General features: G+C 32.2%; 4 non-coding genes across 4 annotated transcripts; all 4 read right to left on the reverse strand.

The window, feature by feature from the left end:
- Window positions 1-1,920: 1,920 nt before the first annotated feature.
- On the reverse strand, window positions 1,921-2,009 carry trnay-gua. Its single transcript is given in 2 exon segments — window positions 1,921-1,956; window positions 1,973-2,009. It is a non-coding gene; the product is annotated as a tRNA-Tyr (tRNA).
- A 9,451-nt stretch (window positions 2,010-11,460) lies between these two features.
- trnay-gua lies at window positions 11,461-11,549 on the reverse strand. The gene is given in 2 exon segments: window positions 11,461-11,496; window positions 11,513-11,549. It is a non-coding gene; the product is annotated as a tRNA-Tyr (tRNA).
- Window positions 11,550-12,366: 817 nt separating this feature from the next.
- trnay-gua lies at window positions 12,367-12,455 on the reverse strand. Its single transcript is given in 2 exon segments — window positions 12,367-12,402; window positions 12,419-12,455. It is a non-coding gene; the product is annotated as a tRNA-Tyr (tRNA).
- Window positions 12,456-14,371: 1,916 nt separating this feature from the next.
- On the reverse strand, window positions 14,372-14,461 carry trnay-gua. The gene is given in 2 exon segments: window positions 14,372-14,407; window positions 14,424-14,461. It is a non-coding gene; the product is annotated as a tRNA-Tyr (tRNA).
- Between the last annotated feature and the right edge of the window lie 4,292 nt (window positions 14,462-18,753).

An 18,753-nucleotide genomic window follows, 5' to 3' on the forward strand; every position in this document is an offset into this window, starting at 1 on the left:
GTAAATAAGGAAAATAAATGATGTGGTAAATAATCTGAGGAGAACAACAAGCCTGTCTCACCTCAACAACCACACCACACACAAGAAACTACCTACCATATATCAGTGAGTAGTATTGTTCTAAATATATAGAAGTGCAGGTAAGGTTTCTGTCGGTCCGCTGTTAAAAACTTATTTTATTTTGGTTTTCGGGTTCATTTCAGTTTTAACTGCATTGATAATTCAATTCCATTGTCATTTGTCAGAAAATCATTACTTTTAGTCCGTATTTAGTTTTTGTTTTAATTTCTAGTATATGTAAACGTTTTGACATTTTTAAACATGTATTTGACAAAGATTTAATGCCTACAGTGCCTTGCAAAAGTATTGACCCCCCTATTTTTTTGCCTTACAACTTGGAATTAAAATTGATTTTTATTTGGATTTCATGTAATGGACATACACAAAATAGTCTAAATTGGTGAAGTGAAATGAAAAAAAAAAACTTGTTTCAAAAAATTCTAAAAAATAAATAACGGAAAAGTGGTGCGTGCATATGTATTCACCCCCTTTGCTATTAAGCCTCTAAATAAGATCTGGTGCAACCAATTACCTTCAGAAGTCACGTAATTACTTAAATAAAGTCCTCCTGTGTGCAATCTAAGTGTCACATGATCTCAGTATATATATACTTTAATAGAGCACCATTAAAGCCATTATTAAAAAATGGAAAGGATATGGCACCACAACAAACCTGGCAAGAGAGGGCCGCCCACCAAAACTCACAGACCAGGCAAGGAGGGCATTAATCAGAGAGGCAACAAAGAGACCAAAGATAACCCTGAAGGAGCTGCAAAGCTCCACAGCGGAGATTGGAGTATCTGTCCATAGGACCACTTTAAGCTGTACACTCCACAGAGCTGGGCTTTACGGAATAGTGGCCAGAAAAAAGCCATTGCTTAAAGAAAAGAATAAGCAAACACGTTTGGTGTTCGCCAAAAGGCATGTGGGAGACTCCCCAAACATATGGAAGAAGGTACTCTGGTCAGATGAGACTAAAATTGAGCTTTCTGCCCATCAAGGAAAACGTTATGTCTGGCGCAAACCCAACACCTCTCATCACCCGCGAGAACACCATCCCCACAGTGAAGCATGGTGGTGACAGCATCATGCTGTGGGGATGTTTTTCATCAGCAGGGACTGGGAAACTGGTCAGAATTGAAGGAATGATGGATGGCACTAAATACAGGGATATTCTTGAGGGAAACCTGTTTCAGTCTTCCAGAGATTTGAGACTGGGACGGAGGTTCACCTTCCAGCAGGACAATGACCCTAAGCATACTGCTGAAGCAACACTCGAGTGGTTTAAGGAAAAACATTTTAATGTCTTGGAATGGCCTAGTCAAAGCCCAGACCTCAATCCAATTGAGAATCTGTGGTATGACTTAAAGATTGCTGTACACCAGCAGAACCCATCCAACTTGAAGGAGCTGGAGCAGTTTTGCCTTGAAGAATGTGCAAAAATCCAAGTGGCTAGATGTGCCAAGCTTATAGATACATACCCCAAGAGACTTGCAGCTGTAATTGCTGCAAAAGGTGGCTCTACAAAGTATTGACTTTGGGGGGGTGAATAGTTATGCACGCTCAAGTTTTCTGTTTTTTTGTCTTGTTTCTTGTTTGTTTCACAATAAAAAATATTTTGCATCTTCAAAGTGGTAGGCATGTTGTGTAAATCAAATGATACAAACCCCCCAAAAAATCCATATTAATTCCAGGTTGTAAGACAACAAAATAGGAAAAAACGCCAAGGGGAGTCAATACTTTTGCAAGGCACTGTAGGCACAATTCCCGGTCAGGGAATTAAATCCTTTTACGCTCATTTGAATCAGACTCCCCTTGTGGAAACAAGAATAAACTAACATTAGAATAAAGGAAAAAATCTCCTTCGAGCCGGATTCGAACCAGCGACCTAAGGATGGCTACTATACAATCTCTACAGTCCTCCGCTCTACCAACTGAGCTATCGAAGGTGGAACGCAGTACAATTCGTGTGAATGAGCTAGCAAATAGGAATGTTAACAAGAGCATATTTTAATTAGGCTTATGCAGCCCTTGGCACAAAGTGTTCAAAAGCAACCCGTGTCAATATTGACCATATACATGTAAGATAGTAAATTTCTGTCAAAGCAGTAAATCCATTAACAGTGTTCGACGCCATGAGGATTGTAGTCCCTTTTCTGGATAATTTCCCTTTCCAAATTTTGCAGCATTGTCTGCCGTTCTTCTCAGAAGATTATTTTAAATACACTAAAAATGAAACTGCCACAATTCACATTATAAACTTTTAATTTTAAATACAAGTCTACTAACCATGGGACTTCCGGTTTAGGCATGGCGTGAGTAGGCACACGTGAGTGTAGCTCCCGACTCCTTTTGGTTTTTTTGTCGTTGTTTTTGCCAAATAAGTTCGCTGAAACGGGTTTTCTCCCTGTTAACACCGTAAGCAACCAAGAGCTATCAAAAATATGACGAGCAGAAAGCAACTTCGGAATAAAATTGGCGACAAAGACGACGAGGCCTCGAGCATGGTGATGCCCGTGGAAAAACAAACCAACCTTACCACCTGATCTTGAGAGACTTCGGACGGCACTCCTCTCTGACACTGCGCAGATTGTTCATTCCCTTCTAAAAACGGAGCTGACCGATGCACTATCACCCGTGAATGCGACCCTGGAGCAAGTTAAGTCCTATTACGAAGCGCACGATCAACGTCTTCGTGAGGTGGAAGAAAGCTTGAACGTCTACAGCGACAGGATGGTGAATGTTGAGAATTCGATGGATGCATTACGAAAGGAGAATACATTGCTGAAAGAAAAGCTGGATGATCTTGAAAATCGATCCCGGAGATCAAACCTGAGAGTGGTGGGTATCCCGGAAAGTTTGGAAGGCTCAGACCCGGTTAAATTTATGACTGAGTTTTTCCCGGAAGTACTGAGGAGGGATTTTTTCCCCAGCCCTCTCGTCCTCTCCCGAGCCCACCGGGTCGGACCTGTCCCTACCAGCAATACACAGGCCAAAAACCCCAATCCCAGAGTTTTCCTGGTCCTTTTTCATTTTTTCTAGGACAAGCAACGCATCCTCAGATTCGGTAGGCAGCAGCGGGGGGTGCTTTTCCGGGGTCACAAGGTGTTTTTTCACGAAGATTTCAGCGTTGAGCTTGGGAGAAAGCGAGCGGCGTTTAATGATGTGAAATCTCAACTGTACGGGAAAGGGGTCAGATTTGGTCTTTTGTATCCTGCCAGACTTCGGGTATTGTATGAAGGGAAGGTATGCTACTTTAACACGCCAGAAGAAGCCAACGAGTTTTATCGTTCCCACTGGGATGAAGGCTAACGTGCTGGCACTATATCGACATGTAAAACCTGATGCTGCACAAGACTTATGACTGCGACGACACACACTGTTTAGCTACTAGCTGATTAAAAATGTGAAACGACGACATGACTTGGTTACGATATCTGTTCTACATGGGAGCTACACCTACGATATACATTTTTTACCGTTGCTAACCCGCGTTTCTCCGAAGCTTCTGTAATTATTAATCTTTTTTTTTTCTGCGATGAGTCCCTGTTGGGGTCTTAGATCTAGGCTTTATAATGTTCTCTCTTTGTTCGAATAAGGGGTGGGAGTGGGAGGGGTTGGCAGCAATGTTTGCGTATGGTTGTTATGGCACTTTTAATTATAGTTCTGTTGTTTACATTTTACAGTTGCTACATGTTTTGTGACCCTTGCATGTGTCTAATTTTTATTTTAATTTTTACTACATGTGTAATGAAGACCGAGGTCAGCCAGTGAGGCTAATGACATGGAATGTCAAGGGATTAAATGGTCCTGTTAAGAGAGCTAAAATTTTCTCCCATCTTAAATCTTTCAAGCCAGATATACTGTTCCTACAAGAAACTCATCTAAGGCTGGATGATCATATTAGAATTCGTAAAGTATGGGTAAGCCAAATGTTCCACTCCAAATTTAATAGTAGATCACGAGGGGTAGCAATTTTAATGAATAAGAGAGTCCAGTTCTCATCTTCCGAGGCCATCTGTGACCCCAATGGTCGTTACATTATTGTGACCGGATTTCTTTTTCAAGTCCCAGTGATTTTAGTTAATGTCTACGCGCCCAACTGGGACGACGTTCACTTTGCTAATACTCTCCTTTCGCTAATTCCCAAGCTTAATACACATCATTTATTATTTGCAGGTGATTTGAACTGTGCTATCGACCCTCAGCTTGACAGATCTAACATCAACAGTAACATTTCAGAGATGGCAAAGACCTTTTCTTTGATTATGAAACAGAATGGTTGCGTGGATCCTTGGAGATTTTTAAACCCTCTGGGCAAACAATTCTCTTTTTATTCCCATGTCCATCACTCCTTCTCCAGATTAGATTATTTTTTTATAGATAATTTGCTTATGTCGATGGTCAGGAAGGTTGAATACTCCGCTATAGTCGTATCTGACCATGCGCCAGTTCTGTTAGACCTATATTTCCCTCTGAATATTAGAGAACAGCCACTTTGGGCATTTAACCCTCTACTTTTATCTAATAATAAATTCTGTGACTTTATTTCAGTTAACATAGATGACTTTTTGGAACTAAACAAAACAGACACAGTGTCCTATTCAGTACTCTGAGACTTTGAAAGCGTACTTGAGGGGCCAGATAATATCTTACATCCTATGTTAACAGGGAGCATAAAAAGGAACTTCAGATACTGTCTCAGTCCATAGTTGATTTAGACAGAGAATACTCCGAGTCACCAACAGCTGAACTACGTAAGAAAAGATCTGACTTGCAAACAAAGTTTAATTTTCTATCCACTACTCATGCAGAACATTTAATAATGAAGACACGTGGTTTCTACTACGAATACGGGGACAAATCTAGCCGTCTTTTGGCCCACCAGTTAAAACGACAAGCCGCTTCACGGATTATTTCTCAGATTAAAGACTCTAATCAAACTTTAACCTGTAATCCGAAAGAAATAAACAACATCTTCAAAACTTTTTATTCCTCACTATATACTTCAGAATTTTCGGCAGACCCCGGGGATATGGATAATTTCCTAAATGATTTAGATACCCCTTCACTGCCAACGGATCAGTTAGTAAGGTTAGAACATGACCTTGAACTCGAAGAGATTAATGTGGCTATAATGGCCATGAAAAGTGGCAAATCTCCTGGTCTTGATGGCTATCCGATTGACTTTTTCAAGAAATTTAAGACAAAGCTTGCGCCCATCCTCCTCGAAGTGTTTAAAGAATCTGTGGGAGCAGGTTCTCTACCCCCAACTTTTTCGCAGGCATCGATTTCACTTCTTCTCAAAAAAGATAAAGATGCTACCCAATGTGGATCATATCGCCCTGTATCACTTTTAAATACAGACACTAAAATTCTATCTAAAATACTAGCACTCCGTTTAGAACACGTTCTTTCTTCAATAATTTCAGATGACCAAACGGGATTCATTAAAAACAGACAATCTTTTTTTAATATTCGTAGATTATCCAACATAATGTATATGCCAGTCCCTTCTCCGCATCCAGAGGTAGTTATCTCCTTAGATGCGGAGAAGGCGTTTGATTGAATCGAATGGCCATATCTGTTTGCAGTCCTAAAAAAATTTGGCTTTGGCGATACCTTTATTTCTTGGATCAAGCTACTATACCATTCTCCTTTAGCATCCATTCGGACTAACTATACTCGATCAGATTTCTTTCCACTGACACGGGGAACGCGACAGGGATGCCCCTTATCCCCACTTCTGTTTGCCATTGCGATTGAGCCTCTTTCAATAGCTTTGAAAAACACTACATTGTTTCATGGAATCATAAGGGGGGACATCGAACACCGTGTCTCCTTATATGCCGACGATCTCTTGCTTTATGTTAGTGACCTGGTATCCAGCAGCCCCTTAATTATCTCTTTGCTAAATCGGTTTGGTGCCTTTTTGGGATACAAATTAAATTTTGAAAAAAGCGAATGTTTTCCCATTAATAATTCGGCTCTGCAAATTCAACGAGAACTATTACCTTTTCGTTTTTCTCCCAACGGGTTTAGATACCTTGGGATCAACATGACACGTTCTTTCTCACTCCTGTTTGAAGCTAATTTTAAAGTTCAATTAAAAGAAATGAGAACTGACCTGAACAGGTGGAACAGTCTTCCCCTTACTCTAGCGGGTAGGATACATTCTGTGAAAATGACTATTCTTCCTAAATTCTTATACCTGTTCCAAATGTTACCTGTCTTTCTACCAAAGTCCTTTTTCAGCTCAATTGATCAATATATATCTTCTTTTATTTGGGAAAATAAGATTCCTAGGGTAAATAAACATACTCTTCAGCGGCCCTGTGATGCAGGTGGCTTGGGCCTCCCAAGCTTTATTCATTATTACTGGGCATCAAATATTCAAAAGATATTATTTTGGCTTCATCGCCCAGATACAAGTTGGTGTCTAATTGAGGCACAAACATGTCATCTTTCTTATCTCCCTGCTTTGGTATATTCCTCTTTACCTATGAAAACCTCCCAATTTACAACTAACCCCACAGTGCTGTCAACTCTTAAAATTTTTAATCAGTTTCGGAATCACTACAAATTTCAAACAGCATCAATTTTAGGCCCTATATACAAAAATCATTTATTTCCACCTTCTATGCTGGACTCATCATTTAGATACTGGGAAACATCGGGTTTGAAATGTATTAAAGATCTGTATGCTGAGGGCCTATTCAGCAGTTTTGAGAATCTCAGAAGATTGTATGATCTTCCACATAATCATTTTTTCAGATACCTTCAAATTCGTAGTTTTATTAAAAACAAATTCCCACCCTTTCCAGATCTTGCCCCCTCCTCTCCTTTGGATAATCTTACCTCTCGTTTTACTAATAAAGGGTTGATTTCTATTTTATACTCCCAGCTTTTGTCCCTTCAAACACACAATTTGGATAAGATCAAATCCAGATGGGAGGCCGATCTAGCTATAGAACTATCTGAGGATTTCTGGGGAAAGGCACTTAAAACTATTCACTCATCCTCTTCTTCGGTGAGACTACGACTTATACAATTTAAAGTGCTGCATAGGGTTCATTTGACTAAGGCGCGGCTGGCTAGAATATTCCCTGGTCTAGACGCTTCCTGTGATAGATGCTCCCTTTCCCCAGCCAACCTGTTACACATGTTCTGGTCCTGTCCTTCACTAAAGAACTATTGGTCATTGATTTTCAGAGCCATTAAGGAGGCCCTTACGGTGACGCTGGAGCCCTGCCCGTTAATAGCCATATTTGGTACTCCTAGTAACGATATAAACACTACCCTAACTACACCCCAAAAGAACATTATTGCTTATATCTCCTTATTAGCCCGTAGAAGAATTTTGCTGAGCTGGAAATCTCCTCTTCCTCCATCGGTGTCATCCTGGCTGGAGGATGTAATGTTCTTTTTGAAATTAGAAAAGATTAAATTCACACTCAGGGGATCTGCAGAGGGATTCTATATTAAATGGGATCCCATTTTGTCATACTTTAAAAGTTTGAAAGAATTACCTGATTAGTGGGTTTGTCCTCTATTATTATTATTATTATTATTATTATTATTATTATTATTATTATTATTATTATTATTATTATTATTATTATTATTATTATTATTATTATTATTATTATTATTATTATTATTATTATTATTATTATTATTATTATTATTATTATTATTATTATTATTATTATTATTATTATTATTATTATTATTATTATTATTATTATTATTATTATTATTATTATTATTATTATTATTATTATTATTATTATTATTATTATTATTATTATTATTATTATTATTATTATTATTATTATTATTATTATTATTATTATTATTATTATTATTATTATTATTATTATTATTATTATTATTATTATTATTATTATTATTATTATTATTATTATTATTATTATTATTATTATTATTATTATTATTATTATTATTATTATTATTATTATTATTATTATTATTATTATTATTATTATTATTATTATTATTATTATTATTATTATTATTATTATTATTATTATTATTATTATTATTATTATTATTATTATTATTATTATTATTATTATTATTATTATTATTATTATTATTATTATTATTATTATTATTATTATTATTATTATTATTATTATTATTATTATTATTATTATTATTATTATTATTATTATTATTATTATTATTATTATTATTATTATTATTATTATTATTATTATTATTATTATTATTATTATTATTATTATTATTATTATTATTATTATTATTATTATTATTATTATTATTATTATTATTATTATTATTATTATTATTATTATTATTATTATTATTATTATTATTATTATTATTATTATTATTATTATTATTATTATTATTATTATTATTATTATTATTATTATTATTATTATTATTATTATTATTATTATTATTATTATTATTATTATTATTATTATTATTATTATTATTATTATTATTATTATTATTATTATTATTATTATTATTATTATTATTATTATTATTATTATTATTATTATTATTATTATTATTATTATTATTATTATTATTATTATTATTATTATTATTATTATTATTATTATTATTATTATTATTATTATTATTATTATTATTATTATTATTATTATTATTATTATTATTATTATTATTATTATTATTATTATTATTATTATTATTATTATTATTATTATTATTATTATTATTATTATTATTATTATTATTATTATTATTATTATTATTATTATTATTATTATTATTATTATTATTATTATTATTATTATTATTATTATTATTATTATTATTATTATTATTATTATTATTATTATTATTATTATTATTATTATTATTATTATTATTATTATTATTATTATTATTATTATTATTATTATTATTATTATTATTATTATTATTATTATTATTATTATTATTATTATTATTATTATTATTATTATTATTATTATTATTATTATTATTATTATTATTATTATTATTATTATTATTATTATTATTATTATTATTATTATTATTATTATTATTATTATTATTATTATTATTATTATTATTATTATTATTATTATTATTATTATTATTATTATTATTATTATTATTATTATTATTATTATTATTATTATTATTATTATTATTATTATTATTATTATTATTATTATTATTATTATTATTATTATTATTATTATTATTATTATTATTATTATTATTATTATTATTATTATTATTATTATTATTATTATTATTATTATTATTATTATTATTATTATTATTATTATTATTATTATTATTATTATTATTATTATTATTATTATTATTATTATTATTATTATTATTATTATTATTATTATTATTATTATTATTATTATTATTATTATTATTATTATTATTATTATTATTATTATTATTATTATTATTATTATTATTATTATTATTATTATTATTATTATTATTATTATTATTATTATTATTATTATTATTATTATTAGCAAATAGGAATGTTACCAAGAGCATATTTTAATTAGGCTTATGCAGCCCTTGGCACAAAGTGTTTAAAAGCAACCCGTGTCAATAGTGACCATATGCATTGTCATTGTCTAGGCACCAATGGGCATCAGAGTCATTGCCCTCAGTCCGCATAGATAATACACAAAATAGTCCAAATTGGTGAAGTGAAATGAAAAAAATAACTTGTTTCAAAAAATTCTAAAAAATAAATAACGTAAAAGTGGTGCGTGCATATGTATTCACCCCCTTTGCTATTAAGCCTCTAAATAAGATCTGGTGCAACCAATTACCTTCAGAAGTCACGTAATTACTTAAATAAAGTCCTCCTGTGTGCAATCTAAGTGTCACATGATCTCAGTATATATATATATATATATATATATATATATATATATATATATATATATATATATATATATATATATATATACACACCTGTTCTGAAAGGCCCCAGAGTCTGCAACACCACTAAGCAAGGGGCACCACCAAGCAAGCGGCACCATGAAGATTAAGGAGCTCGCCAAACAGGTCAGGGACAAAGTTGTGGAGAAGTACAGATCAGGGTTGGGTTATAAAAAAATATCCAAAACTTTGAACATCCCACGGAGCACCATTAAAGCCATTATTAAAAAATGGAAAGAATATGGCACCACAACAAACCTGGCAAGAAAGGGCCGCCCACCAAAACTCACGGACCAGGCAAGGCGGGCATTAATCAGAGAGGCAACAAAGAGACCAAAGATAACCCTGAAGGAGCTGCAAAGCTCCACAGCAGAGATTGGAGTATCTGTCCATAGGACCACTTTAAGCCGTACACTCCACAGAGCTGGGCTTTATGGAAGAGTGGCCAGAAAAAAGCCATTGCTTAAAGAAAAGAATAAGCAAACACGTTTGGTGTTCGCCAAAAGGCATGTGGGAGACTCCCCAAACATATGAAAGAAGGTACTCTGGTCAGATGAGACTAAAATTGAGCTTTCTGCCCATCAAGGAAAACGTTATGTCTGGCGCAAACCCAACACCTCTCATCACCTGCGAGAACACCATCCCCACAGTGAAGCATGGTGGTGACAGCATCATGCTGTGGGGATGTTTTTCATCAGCAGGGACTGGGAAACTGGTCAGAATTGAAGGAATGATGGATGGCACTTAATTCAGGGATATTCTTGAGGGAAACCTGTTTCAGTCTTCCAGAGATTTGAGACTGGGACGGAGGTTCACCTTCCAGCAGGACAATGACCCTAAGCATACTGCTAAAGCAACACTCGAGTGGTTTAAGGGAAAACATTTAAATGTCTTGGAATGGCCTAGTCAATGCCCAGACCTCAATCCAATTGAGAATCTGTGGTATGACTTAAAGATTGCTGTACACCAGCGGAACCCATCCAACTTGAAGGAGCTGGAGCAGTTTTGCCTTGAAGAATGGGCAAAAATCCCAGTGGCTAGATGTGCCAAGCTTATAGATACATACCCCAAGAGACTTGCAGCTGTAATTGCTGCAAAAGGTGGCTCTACAAAGTATTGACTTTGGGGGGGGTGAATAGTTATGCACGCTCAAGTTTTCTGTTTTTCTGTCTTGTTTCTTGTTTGTTTCACAATAAAAAATATTTTGCATCTTCAAAGTGGTAGGCATGTTGTGTAAATCAAATGATACAAACCCCCCAAAAAATCCATATTAATTCCAGGTTGTAAGACAACAAAATAGGAAAAAACGCCAAGGGGAGTCAATACTTTTGCAAGGCACTGTAGGCACAATTCCCGGTCAGGGAATTAAATCCTTTTACGCTCATTTGAATCAGACTCCCCTTGTGGAAACAAGAATAAACTAACATTAGAATAAAGGAAAAAATCTCCTTCGAGCCGGATTCGAACCAGCGACCTAAGGATGGCTACTATACAATCTCTACAGTCCTCCGCTCTACCAACTGAGCTATCGAAGGTGGAACGCAGTATAACTCGTGTGAATGAGCTAGCAAATAGGAATGTTAACAAGAGCATATTTTAATTAGGCTTATGCAGCCCTTGGCACAAAGTGTTCAAAAGCAACCCGTGTCAATATTGACCATATACATGTAAGATAGTAAATTTCTGTCAAAGCAGTAAATCCATTAACAGTGTTCGACGCCATGAGGATTGTAATCCCTTTTCTGGATAATTTCCCTTTCCAAATTTTGCAACATTGTCTGCCGTTCTTCTCAGAAGATTATTTTAAATACACTAAAAATGAAACTGCCACAATTCACATTATAAACTTTTAATTTTAAATACAAGTCTACTAACCATGTTTTTTTTGTGTTTTTTTACTTCTTTCTTTGCAGCTTTTGACACACATTAAAACCAGTGACAGTCACAGAGACAAGATCTGCAAAATCTTTAGCTATTTTAATGACATCTTGTAGAGAAAAAGTGTATCTGGCCATAGATATTTTCTGCTGACTCTAAAATTCAGTCTACACGCTCTTGGAAGTAATAAGCTCATCTGCTAGAAGGGCTGTAGGTTCCGTGTCTAGGCACCAATGGGCATCAGAGTCATTGCCCTCAGTCCGCATAGATAATGCGGTAATGACTGCGACCAGCCGCTAGAGGATTGTCGAGTCCAGCAGCTCCCTGGTGGTCTAGTGGCTAGGATTCGGCGCTCTCACCGCCGCGGCCCGGGTTCGATTCCCGGTCAGGGAATTATATCTTTTTATGCTCATTTGAATCAGACTCCCCTTGTGGAAAAAAGAATAAACTAACATTAGAATAAAGGAAAAAGTCTCCTTCGAGCCGGATTCGAACCAGCGACCTAAGGATGGCTAATGTACAACCTCTACAGTCCTCCGCTCTACCAACTGAGCTACCGAAGGTGGAACGCAGTCTCTTTCGTGTGAATGAGCTAGCAAATAGGAATGTTACCAAGAGCATATTTTAATTAGGCTTATGCAGCCCTTGGCACAAAGTGTTTAAAAGCAACCCGTGTCAATAGTGACCATATGCATTGTCATTGTCTAGGCACCAATGGGCATCAGAGTCATTGCCCTCAGTCCGCATAGATAATACACAAAATAGTCCAAATTGGTGAAGTGAAATGAAAAAAATAACTTGTTTCAAAAAATTCTAAAAAATAAATAACGTAAAAGTGGTGCGTGCATATGTATTCACCCCCTTTGCTATTAAGCCTCTAAATAAGATCTGGTGCAACCAATTACCTTCAGAAGTCACGTAATTACTTAAATAAAGTCCTCCTGTGTGCAATCTAAGTGTCACATGATCTCAGTATATATATATATATATATATATATATATATATATATATATATATATATATATATATATATATATATATATATATATATATATATATATATACACACCTGTTCTGAAAGGCCCCAGAGTCTGCAACACCACTAAGCAAGGGGCACCACCAAGCAAGCGGCACCATGAAGATTAAGGAGCTCGCCAAACAGGTCAGGGACAAAGTTGTGGAGAAGTACAGATCAGGGTTGGGTTATAAAAAAATATCCAAAACTTTGAACATCCCACGGAGCACCATTAAAGCCATTATTAAAAAATGGAAAGAATATGGCACCACAACAAACCTGGCAAGAAAGGGCCGCCCACCAAAACTCACGGACCAGGCAAGGCGGGCATTAATCAGAGAGGCAACAAAGAGACCAAAGATAACCCTGAAGGAGCTGCAAAGCTCCACAGCAGAGATTGAGTATCTGTCCATAGGACCACTTTAAGCCGTACACTCCACAGAGCTGGGCTTTATGGAAGAGTGGCCAGAAAAAAGCCATTGCTTAAAGAAAAGAATAAGCAAACACGTTTGGTGTTCGCCAAAAGGCATGTGGAGACTCCCCAAACATATGAAAGAAGGTACTCTGGTCAGATGAGACTAAAATTGAGCTTTCTGCCCATCAAGGAAAACGTTATGTCTGGCGCAAACCCAACACCTCTCATCACCTGCGAGAACACCATCCCCACAGTGAAGCATGGTGGTGACAGCATCATGCTGTGGGGATGTTTTTCATCAGCAGGGACTGGGAAACTGGTCAGAATTGAAGGAATGATGGATGGCACTTAATTCAGGGATATTCTTGAGGGAAACCTGTTTCAGTCTTCCAGAGATTTGAGACTGGGACGGAGGTTCACCTTCCAGCAGGACAATGACCCTAAGCATACTGCTAAAGCAACACTCGAGTGGTTTAAGGGAAAACATTTAAATGTCTTGGAATGGCCTAGTCAATGCCCAGACCTCAATCCAATTGAGAATCTGTGGTATGACTTAAAGATTGCTGTACACCAGCGGAACCCATCCAACTTGAAGGAGCTGGAGCAGTTTTGCCTTGAAGAATGGGCAAAAATCCCAGTGGCTAGATGTGCCAAGCTTATAGATACATACCCCAAGAGACTTGCAGCTGTAATTGCTGCAAAAGGTGGCTCTACAAAGTATTGACTTTGGGGGGGGTGAATAGTTATGCACGCTCAAGTTTTCTGTTTTTCTGTCTTGTTTCTTGTTTGTTTCACAATAAAAAATATTTTGCATCTTCAAAGTGGTAGGCATGTTGTGTAAATCAAATGATACAAACCCCCCAAAAAATCCATATTAATTCCAGGTTGTAAGACAACAAAATAGGAAAAAACGCCAAGGGGAGTCAATACTTTTGCAAGGCACTGTAGGCACAATTCCCGGTCAGGGAATTAAATCCTTTTACGCTCATTTGAATCAGACTCCCCTTGTGGAAACAAGAATAAACTAACATTAGAATAAAGGAAAAATCTCCTTGAGCCGGATTCGAACCAGCGACCTAAGGATGGCTAATGTACAACCTCTACAGTCCGCCGCTCTACCAACTGAGCTACCGAAGGTGGAACGCAGTTTCTTTTGTGTGAATGAGCTAGCAAATAGGAATGTTACCAAGAGCATATTTTAATTAGGCTTATGCAGCCCTTGGCACAAAGTGTTCAAAAGCAACCCGTGTCAATATTGACCATATACATGTAAGATAGTAAATTTCTGTCAAAGCAGTAAATCCATTAACAGTGTTCGACGCCATGAGGATTGTAATCCCTTTTCTGGATAATTTCCCTTTCCAAATTTTGCAACATTGTCTGCCGTTCTTCTCAGAAGATTATTTTAAATACACTAAAAATGAAACTGCCACAATTCACATTATAAACTTTTAATTTTAAATACAAGTCTACTAACCATGTTTTTTTTGTGTTTTTTTACTTCTTTCTTTGCAGCTTTTGACACACATTAAAACCAGTGACAGTCACAGAGACAAGATCTGCAAAATCTTTAGCTATTTTAATGACATCTTGTAGAGAAAAAGTGTATCTGGCCATAGATATTTTCTGCTGACTCTAAAATTCAGTCTACACGCTCTTGGAAGTAATAAGCTCATCTGCTAGAAGGGCTGTAGGTTCCGTGTCTAGGCACCAATGGGCATCAGAGTCATTGCCCTCAGTCCGCATAGATAATACACAAAATAGTCCAAATTGGTGAAGTGAAATGAAAAAAATAACTTGTTTCAAAAAATTCTAAAAAATAAATAACGTAAAAGTGGTGCGTGCATATGTATTCACCCCCTTTGCTATTAAGCCTCTAAATAAGATCTGGTGCAACCAATTACCTTCAGAAGTCACGTAATTACTTAAATAAAGTCCTCCTGTGTGCAATCTAAGTGTCACATGATCTCAGTATATATATATATACACACCTGTTCTGAAAGGCCCCAGAGTCTGCAACACCACTAAGCAAGGGGCACCACCAAGCAAGCGGCACCATGAAGATTAAGGAGCTCGCCAAACAGGTCAGGGACAAAGTTGTGGAGAAGTACAGATCAGGGTTGGGTTATAAAAAAATATCCAAAACTTTGAACATCCCACGGAGCACCATTAAAGCCATTATTAAAAAATGGAAAGAATATGGCACCACAACAAACCTGGCAAGAAAGGGCCGCCCACCAAAACTCACGGACCAGGCAAGGCGGGCATTAATCAGAGAGGCAACAAAGAGACCAAAGATAACCCTGAAGGAGCTGCAAAGCTCCACAGCAGAGATTGGAGTATCTGTCCATAGGACCACTTTAAGCCGTACACTCCACAGAGCTGGGCTTTATGGAAGAGTGGCCAGAAAAAAGCCATTGCTTAAAGAAAAGAATAAGCAAACACGTTTGGTGTTCGCCAAAAGGCATGTGGAGACTCCCCAAACATATGAAAGAAGGTACTCTGGTCAGATGAGACTAAAATTGAGCTTGACTCCATCCTCAACCCGAAAAGGCCCCACAAGCTCATCTTTGATGATACCAGCCCAAACCAGTACTCCACCTCCACCTTGCTGGCGTCTGAGTCGGACTGGAGCTCTCTGCCCTTTACCAATCCAGCCACGGGCCCATCCATCTGGCCCATCAAGACTCACTCTCATTTCATCAGTCCATAAAACCTTAGAAAAATCAGTCTTGAGATATTTCTTGGCCCAGTCTTGACGTTTCAGCTTGTGTGTCTTGTTCAGTGGTGGTCGACTTTCTGCCTTTCTTACCTTGGCCATGTCTCTGAGTATTGCACACCTTGTGCTTTTGGGCACTCAGTGATGTTGCAGCTCTGAAATATGGCCAAACTGGTGGCAAGTGGCATCTTGGCAGCTGCAGCTTGACTTTTCTCAGTTCACGGGCAGTTATTTTGCGCCTTGGTTTTCCACACGCTTCTTGCGACCCTGTCGACTATTTTGAATGAAACGCTTGATTGTTCGATGATCACGCTTCAGAAGCTTGGCTATTTTAAGACTGCTGCATCCCTCTGCAATATATCTCACTATTTTTGACTTTTCTGGGCCTGTCAAGTCCTTCTTTTGACCCATTTTGCCAAAGGAAAGGAAGTTGCCTAATAATTATGCACACCTGATATAGGGTGTTGATGTCATTAGACCACACCCCTTCTCATTACAGAGATGCACATCACCTAATATGCTTAATTGGTAGTAGGCTTTCCAGCCTATACAGCTTGGAGTAAGACAACATGCATAACGAGGATGATGTGGTCAAAATACTCATTTGCCTAATAATTCTGCACTCCCTGTATTTACCACATCATTTATTTTCCTTATTTACACTTGGATCCATTGAGTCTTCTGTTTAGTCCGTGAAAGCAGATTTAAACACACTTGATATACTAACATATTATTTAAAAGAAAAACTATAATAAAACATTAAGAAATAATAAAAACACTGATTACATAAAATCTAAAAAAAAAAAAAAAAAAAAAAAAAAAAAAAAAAAAAAAAAAAAAAAAAAAAAAAAAAAAAAAAAAAAAAAAAAAAAAAAAAAAAAAAAAAAAAAAAAAAAAAAAAAAAAAAAAAAAAAAAAAAAAAAAAAAAAAAAAAAAAAAAAAAAAAAAAAAAAAAAAAAAAAAAAAAAAAAAAAAAAAAAAAAAAAAAAAAAAAAAAAAAAAAAAAAAAAAAAAAAAAAAAAAAAAAAAAAAAAAAAAAAAAAAAAAAAAAAAAAAAAAAAAAAAAAAAAAAAAAAAAAAAAAAAAAAAAAAAAAAAAAAAAAAAAAAAAAAAAAAAAAAAAAAAAAAAAAAAAAAAAAAAAAAAAAAAAAAAAAAAAAAAAAAAAAAAAAAAAAAAAAAAAAAAAAAAAAAAAAAAAAAAAAAAAAAAAAAAAAAAAAAAAAAAAAAAAAAAAAAAAAAAAAAAAAAAAAAAAAAAAAAAAAAAAAAAAAAAAAAAAAAAAAAAAAAAAAAAAAAAAAAAAAAAAAAAAAAAAAAAAAAAAAAAAAAAAAAAAAAAAAAAAAAAAAAAAAAAAAAAAAAAAAAAAAAAAAAAAAAAAAAAAAAAAAAAAAAAAAAAAAAAAAAAAAAAAAAAAAAAAAAAAAAAAAAAAAAAAAAAAAAAAAAAAAAAAAAAAAAAAAAAAAAAAAAAAAAAAAAAAAAAAAAAAAAAAAAAAAAAAAAAAAAAAAAAAAAAAAAAAAAAAAAAAAAAAAAAAAAAAAAAAAAAAAAAAAAAAAAAAAAAAAAAAAAAAAAAAAAAAAAAAAAAAAAAAAAAAAAAAAAAAAAAAAAAAAAAAAAAAAAAAAAAAAAAAAAAAAAAAAAAAAAAAAAAAAAAAAAAAAAAAAAAAAAAAAAAAAAAAAAAAAAAAAAAAAAAAAAAAAAAAAAAAAAAAAAAAAAAAAAAAAAAAAAAAAAAAAAAAAAAAAAAAAAAAAAAAAAAAAAAAAAAAAAAAAAAAAAAAAAAAAAAAAAAAAAAAAAAAAAAAAAAAAAAAAAAAAAAAAAAAAAAAAAAAAAAAAAAAAAAAAAAAAAAAAAAAAAAAAAAAAAAAAAAAAAAAAAAAAAAAAAAAAAAAAAAAAAAAAAAAAAAAAAAAAAAAAAAAAAAAAAAAAAAAAAAAAAAAAAAAAAAAAAAAAAAAAAAAAAAAAAAAAAAAAAAAAAAAAAAAAAAAAAAAAAAAAAAAAAAAAAAAAAAAAAAAAAAAAAAAAAAAAAAAAAAAAAAAAAAAAAAAAAAAAAAAAAAAAAAAAAAAAAAAAAAAAAAAAAAAAAAAAAAAAAAAAAAAAAAAAAAAAAAAAAAAAAAAAAAAAAAAAAAAAAAAAAAAAAAAAAAAAAAAAAAAAAAAAAAAAAAAAAAAAAAAAAAAAAAAAAAAAAAAAAAAAAAAAAAAAAAAAAAAAAAAAAAAAAAAAAAAAAAAAAAAAAAAAAAAAAAAAAAAAAAAAAAAAAAAAAAAAAAAAAAAAAAAAAAAAAAAAAAAAAAAAAAAAAAAAAAAAAAAAAAAAAAAAAAAAAAAAAAAAAAAAAAAAAAAAAAAAAAAAAAAAAAAAAAAAAAAAAAAAAAAAAAAAAAAAAAAAAAAAAAAAAAAAAAAAAAAAAAAAAAAAAAAAAAAAAAAAAAAAAAAAAAAAAAAAAAAAAAAAAAAAAAAAAAAAAAAAAAAAAAAAAAAAAAAAAAAAAAAAAAAAAAAAAAAAAAAAAAAAAAAAAAAAAAAAAAAAAAAAAAAAAAAAAAAAAAAAAAAAAAAAAAAAAAAAAAAAAAAAAAAAAAAAAAAAAAAAAAAAAAAAAAAAAAAAAAAAAAAAAAAAAAAAAAAAAAAAAAAAAAAAAAAAAAAAAAAAAAAAAAAAAAAAAAAAAAAAAAAAAAAAAAAAAAAAAAAAAAAAAAAAAAAAAAAAAAAAAAAA

Source organism: Silurus meridionalis, chromosome 29 (assembly GCF_014805685.1).
Source record: "Silurus meridionalis isolate SWU-2019-XX chromosome 29, ASM1480568v1, whole genome shotgun sequence".
NCBI lineage: Eukaryota > Metazoa > Chordata > Actinopteri > Siluriformes > Siluridae > Silurus > Silurus meridionalis.